Below are 7,570 nucleotides of genomic sequence, written 5' to 3'. Positions count from 1 at the left end.
AGGTATGCTGGCATACAAAGTGTATACAGGTTTGTCGGCATATTAAGTGTTTACAAGTATTCTGGCATATAAAGTGTTTACAAGTATTCTGGCATATAAAGTGTATACAGGTATGCTGGCATATCAAGTGTATAGTGGTATTCTGGCATATAAAGTGTATACAGGTATGTTGGCATATAAAGTGTATACAGGTAAACTGGCATATAAAGTATTAACAGGTATGCTGGCATATCAAGTGTATACTGGTATGCTGGCATATAAAGTATATACAGGTATGCTGGCATATCAAGTGTATACAGGTAAACTGGCATATAAAGTATATACAGGTATGCTGGCATACAAAGTGTATACAAGTTTGTCGGCAAATAAAGTGTTTACAAGTATTCTGGCATATAAGTATATACAGGTATGCTGGTGTTTAAAGTGTATACAGGTATGTTGGCATATAAAGTATATACAGGTATACTGGCATATAAATTGTATACAGGTATGCTGGCATATATAGTGTATTCAGGTAATCTGGCATATAATGTATTTACAGGTAAGCTGGCATATATAGTGTATACAGGTATGCTGGCATGTAAAGTGTATACAAGTATTCTGGCATATAAAGTTCATACAAGTATTCTGGCATGTAAAGTATATACAGGTATGCTGGCCTATAAAGTATATACAGGTATGCTGGCATACAAAGTGTATACAGGTTTGTCGGCATATTAAGTGTTTACAAGTATTCTGGCATATAAAGTGTTTACAAGTATTCTGGCATATAAAGTGTTTACAAGTATTCTGGCATATAAAGTATATACAGGTATGCTGGCATATAAAGTGTATACTGGTATTCTGGCATATAAAGTATATACAGGTACGCTGGCATATAAAGTGTATACAGGTATGCTGGCATATAAAGTGTATACAGGTATGTTGGCATATAAAGTATATACAGGTAAACTGGCGAATAATGTATATACAGGTAAGCTCGCATATAAGTATATACAGGTATGCTGGTGTTTAAAGTGTATACAGGTATGTTGGCATATAAAGTATATACAGGTATACTGGCATATAAATTGTATACAGGTATGCTGGCATATATAGTGTATTCAGGTAATCTGGCATATGAAGTGTATACAGGTATGCTGGCATATAAAGTATTAACAGGTATGCTGGCATATAAAGTATATACAGGTATGCTGGCATATAAAGTATATACAGGTTAGCTGGCATATAAAGTATATACAGGTATGCTGGCATACAAAGTGTATACAGGTTTGTCGGCAAATAAAGTGTTTACAAGTATTCTGGCATATAAAGTGTATACAGGTATGCTGGTGTTTAAAGTATATACAGGTATTTTGGCATATAAAGTATATACAGGTATGTTGGCATATAAAGTATATACAGGTAAGCTGGCATATAAAGTATATACAGGTTAGCTGGCATATAAAGTATATACAGGTATGCTGGCATATAAAGTATTAACAGGTATGTTGGCATATAAAGTATATACAGGTAAACTGGCATATAAAGTATATACAGGTGTACTGGCATATAAAGTGTATACAAGTATGCAGGACTATAAAGTATATACAAGTATTCTGGCATATAAAGTATATACAGGTATGTTGGCATATAAAGTATATACAGGTATGCTGGCATATAAAGTATATACAGGTTAGCTGGCATATAAAGTGTATACAGGTATGCTGGCATATAAAGTATATACAGGTAAACTGGCATATAAAGTGTATACAGGTATGCTGGTGTTTAAAGTATATACAGGTATGTTGGTATATAAAGTATATACAGGTTAGCTGGCATATAAAGTATATACAGGTATGTTGGCATATAAAGTATATACAGGTATGTTGGCATATAAAGTATATACAGGTATGCTGGCATATAAAGTATTAACAGGTATGTTGGCATATAAAGTATATACAGGTATGTTGGCATATAAAGTATATACAGGTATGCTGGCATATAAAGTATTAACAGGTATGTTGGCATATAAAGTATATACAGGTATGTTGGCATATAAAGTGTATACAGGTAAACTGGCATATAAAGTATTAACAGGTATGTTGGCATATAAAGTATATACAGGTATGCTGGCATATAAAGTATTAACAGGTATGTTGGCATATAAAGTATATACAGGTATGCTGGCATATAAAGTATATACAGGTATACTGGCATATAAAGTATTAACAGGTATGTTGGCATATAAAGTATATACAGGTATGCTGGCATATAAAGTATATACAGGTTAGCTGGCATATAAAGTATATACAGGTATGCTGGCATATAAAGTATATACAGGTTAGCTGGCATATAAAGTGTATACAGGTAAACTGGCATATAAAGTATATACAGGTTAGCTGGCATATAAAGTATATACAGGTATGTTGGCATATAAAGTATATACAGGTATACTGGCATATAAAGTGTATACAGGTATGCAGGACTATAAAGTATATACAGGTATTCTGGCATATAAAGTATATACAGGTATGTTGGCATATAAAGTATATACAGGTATGCTGGCATATAAAGTATATACAGGTATGTTGGCATATAAAGTATATACAGGTAAACTGGCATATAAAGTATATACAGGTACGCTGGCATATAAAGTATTAACAGGTATGCTGGCATATAAAATATATACAGGTATGCTGGCATATAAAGTATATACAGGTATGTTGGCATATAAAGTATATACAGGTATGTTGGCATATATAGTATATACAGGTATGTTGGCATATATAGTATATACAGGTATGCTGGCATATAAAATATATACAGGTATGCTGGCATATAAAGTATATACAGGTATGCTGGCATATAAAGTATATACAGGTATGTTGGCATATAAAGTATATACAGGTAAACTGGCATATAAAGTGTATACAGGTATGCTGGCATAGAAAGTATATACAGGTATGCTGGCATAGAAAGTATATACAGGTATGCAGGTGGAGTGTATACAGGTATGCTGATGTACATATAACTGGAATTTAGGGTTAATATTCTTGATGTATTTAGGGGCTTTACAAAAATTTATGCTGATAAATGTAAATAATCAAAAGTTCATCGTTTGTTTGTATATAAGTGATATAAAATTTGTATGGTGTATATATATACCCCTGATTCCAGAAAGAATGTATGGTATAGACTATTAAGCTGTTATATTTTTGATGCATTATTTGTTTTTTGCTGGGTTTAGTACCCAGTGAACATCCAGGTCATTTTGAAGCGGGGTCTCCATGTAGAAGATGGCGGCTACCTGATATATCATGTAGGATGCCTGTCATATGTCCTCCAGAGCCCAGCAACACAACTATTTAGTATAACAGTCTGACATGCTTACACATTATGGCCAAGCTTCAGACCAAAAGGCTATTTGGGAAAGTGCAATCCATTGTTTTGAATTGAGATAGTATGATGTATATAAAGGTAATGTTAATTACGATAATGTATGAATAAATCTGTTTTATTTGTTTGTGATTTCAAAGTTATTTGTGAGAAAAGGTTGTGAATTCCAATTCCCTATTCTTTTGGTGCATTTCTTGAGTGTGTTCGATTTCATGTCCATAATTATATATTTAGAAGCTTGCAGGAAGCAGTCATTCATGTCTTACAGATATTTTCTAGTTCAAATTATCCATCTGTCTGATTTTTTATATGAATTCTTGAGATGTGTTCTCATTGTTTTTGGTATAATTTAAAATTTCCTGTTCTGAATATTGAATTAAATTCAGTAAGTTCAGAAATGTTAAAAATTGAATAGCCGTAAATGAATGACATTGAGCACATCGCTTTTTGTCATAATGAGATATTTCATTAATTTTTCCAAAGGGAAACATTACAGGAAATAATCAAATTAATGAATTAATATTTTATTGTAATATTTTTCATCAATTGACTTATGATGCAAATTTTCATAATTTTGCTGAAAACAATTTATAGATTTGTGTTAGTTTTTTTTAGGAAAGACATTTTTATATTTACAAAAATATTTCACGTTTAAATATTTATTGACTGTAAACAGAATTCTTGAATTCTGATTCCCTCTGAACCTAGTTGGGAGGACATATTGTTAATGCTTCATTTCTTATCATTATCATTATTGGGAGGACTTTTTCACTCAGTTATTGTTGGTTTTATTCTCACCACTTGTTTTATTGGTCACATTTCCTGAAAGGTCAGATTCATACAAAACTTTGCATGAGCATAGAGGGCTGTGTAGAGTTGTGCTTTCAACTTCTCTTTTGCTTCAATCAGGCATCAAATATGGCTTCCAGAACCACTGATTGGCTGAAATATAACAGGCAAAAACTAACAAAATGTAGGTCAGAGTGAAGTGCACCTTATTAGCTCACCTAGTTTGCCTGTCGTCAGGCGTGAACGGTTTTCTTTCAAACAACTTCTTCTCAAAAACCAATGAAACAAATGTTTTGATATTTGGCAGGTATGTTCCTAGGATGAAGTGTGCCAAGAGAAACGATTTTGATTTATGTTCAAGGTCACAGGCGTCAGATTGCTTTAAACATTTAGATAACTCAGGGCTCTTGATCTGACAGATTTGGGGCCGAATATCGGCCCCATTCCCAATGCAAAATAGTCTCTTTTTTTCCCAATTTAGACCCCAAGTTTTCCAAGTTCTAAGGAAAACGCCACTATTTTTCCCAATTCTAAGGGCCCTGGGCTCCAGTCCCAAAATGGGGTGTGAGAGCCCTGTGACTTAAGCTTCTCATGAACTAAAAGGCCTAGAGGCATGGTATTTGGCTGGTATGTTCCTAGGACAAAGTCTAACAAAGTTTGTGAAAAGAAATAACCTCGACGTATATTCAAGATCACAGGGGGCAAATTTGTTCAAACATTTAGTCATCTTCTCATTAACTTTTAAGGCCTGGAGGCAAGATATTTAGCTGGTATGTAAAGAAGTGACCTTCACTTATATTCAAGGTCATAGGGATCAAATTTGCTGGTATATATATATATGTATATACATATACACCAGGAGAGCACTGCAGGCCCATTGGACCTCTTGTTTTGAATAATGATGACCATATCAAGATTTGTTTGAGTAATACTTTTTAACCAAAACCAGGATGGCTGTCACAGCCACTGAAATTTAAATGTACAATTTTGATGACGTGAACAACATATGATTGATCTGTTGTAAGGCATACAATGGTGCATTCAATAAACATGACCACAACAGATGTTTAATTCAGAGATTTTTATATTGCCATTGGTGAATGTCAAGGCCCTCCCAGTCCGCATGTAGCTTTGGCTAGTGTGCACTAGTTGTGGATCAGACTTAGTGTATTTCCTATTTGAATTAGCGTTATTTGCAACAATAGGGAAGTTAAGGGGAGTAATACTAGTCTCCATTTCAACTGAAACTGGTTATTTTTATTATTCTTATATCTTCTCCTTCAGCCAGTGAGGTTTCTGACGCATTTCTCAAAAACTATTGGATGGGATTGATGAAGCTTTACGCGAGTGTTCATTAATAAGAGGGTTGTGAAATCTTCTTCTGATTGGTTGAAATTTAGATATCACCCAATTTCCATGATTGGCATATAGGCTTTCTCATTGACATCAATATCATTACCAATCTTAATTTAACACTATGTACATCAATTACATACAATTACATATTTGCAAGCTTTAAAAGTTTTGTGTGGTATACAATCTGTAGACCTTGGAAAGCTTAAAAGAACATTGTGTGCACATAGGATTAAATTTTGTTACTGAATATCAACTTTGACCCAGAGGTATCATCTCCAACAATGACAGCTTCTTTTTCACATATAGAATTTTGTGTGCCAGCATTGTATATCCTTTAAACTTTGAAGCCATTGTTTTTTGCCCATCGCCGTGCGCTGTCCGTTGTCCACTTCATTTCTTAAATTTAGGGGTGAAGGGGAAGGGGCCCCAAAGATGCTGAAATTAGATTTAAAACCCTAATCCTTCTGCCTGGGTGGATTTCAACAAGCTTTGGCTAACTTCATCAATAAGAGTAGGCAATTATTTCTTATATTCAGAAATTTGATGCCACCCTCACTAGGGACTTAGGGGCAGGGCCTTAAAAGGGAAAAGAAGATAATATTTTGCTTCAAAACACTTATCCTTTTTAATACTTGAATGGATTTCAACCAAATTTAGTCACAAACATCATGGGGAGTGAGGAGTCATTTCTTAAATTTAGAAAGTTGATTTGACCCCTAGTTCCTAGGAATGACCTTGATCCACTTGAAAGGTCATAGGGATCAGATATATTAAAATCTTTATATTATTTCTTCCCAATAACCAAAAGGCCAAGGATGATGATATTAGGCCTGTAGCATGCTGGAATGAAGGACTACCAACTTTGTCAACTTGAATGACATTGACCCACTTTCAAGGTCAACATGTATCAAATATGTTAAAATGACTTCTTCTCAATACGAAAAGGACCAGGGTGCTGATATTGGACAACTTTCAAGGTAACAGGGGTCAAACATTTTGAAATGCTTAAGCAACGTCTTCTCAATAACCAAAAGGTCAAGGGTCTTAATAATGGGCCTGTGGCTTGCGTTTTCAACATGCAATACATCCACAGTAAGTGCATTTGTGTAGTGCATATATAAAGAATATGATTTGAAGTTTGCAAAAAATGTCTTGAACCAACAATATCTTCTTTGTAAACTATGAAGTAGTTGAGCAATTTATGTTAGTCCTAATTTGCCCCTTTCATATATAGGTCTTTACAGTCAGATGACCATTAAGGGCCATGGGCCTCTTGTTTCTAATTCAGTAGATAATCTTCCATTGCTGGTTCTCCACTAGAATGACAATTCAATTTGAGTCATGTCAGCAGCGATGTCATTTTGTACCAAATAGACTGAAACTATTAACATTTGAAAACTTCTCCTCTGATCTGTTTGGTAGACATAAGATTCATCTCTACCTGTTTCTTTAGTTCTATGCAGTTTCCTGTTCCTCTGTTGTATAATGTTTATACACTGAAGTGCTCTGCTACATCTAGTCAATATGTAAAATATTGTTTAAAAAATGGTTTGTATCCATGAAATTTAAGACAGATTTATAAAATCTTTATGTTGTACTTAATGTAAATGGAGAGAAAATGTTGAGAGAAGATTTGTATTTAAGGTACTGTGTAAGAGAAATGTTGAAGAGAGAATTGTATAATACTTAATAGTATGAAATGCATCTAGATGCAACAGGTTTCATTGTGTTTAAAAAAAAAAGCCCCAGTGAGCTTATGCCATAGTGTGCTATCATCCATTTTGAGAGCAGAAAGATTAAGTCTTGGTGAACAGTACAGGCCTTGTGGACCTCTTCTGTTATGAGTAATTATTATCAGTGATTTTATTGCTGTCTAGATCATTCCAGTGTGATTGTATTGTATTGGAGTGTTGTATGAAATAAAAGACATTACATGTAATACCATATTTTTTCTTAATAACCATTAATTTTCATAGGATTTTTTCAGCTTAGTCCAAATAACCAATTCCACAATTTTGAGGAGTCCCAATACCAAGAGATAAAATGA

The sequence above is a fragment of the Ylistrum balloti genome, unplaced genomic scaffold (genome assembly GCF_031769215.1).
Source record: "Ylistrum balloti isolate Yb309-2 unplaced genomic scaffold, AGI_CSIRO_Ybal_v1 Utg369986, whole genome shotgun sequence".
Taxonomy (NCBI): Eukaryota; Metazoa; Mollusca; class Bivalvia; order Pectinida; family Pectinidae; genus Ylistrum; species Ylistrum balloti.
The sequence above is the reverse complement of the archived record's forward strand: the minus strand, read 5'-3'. Positions refer to the sequence as shown.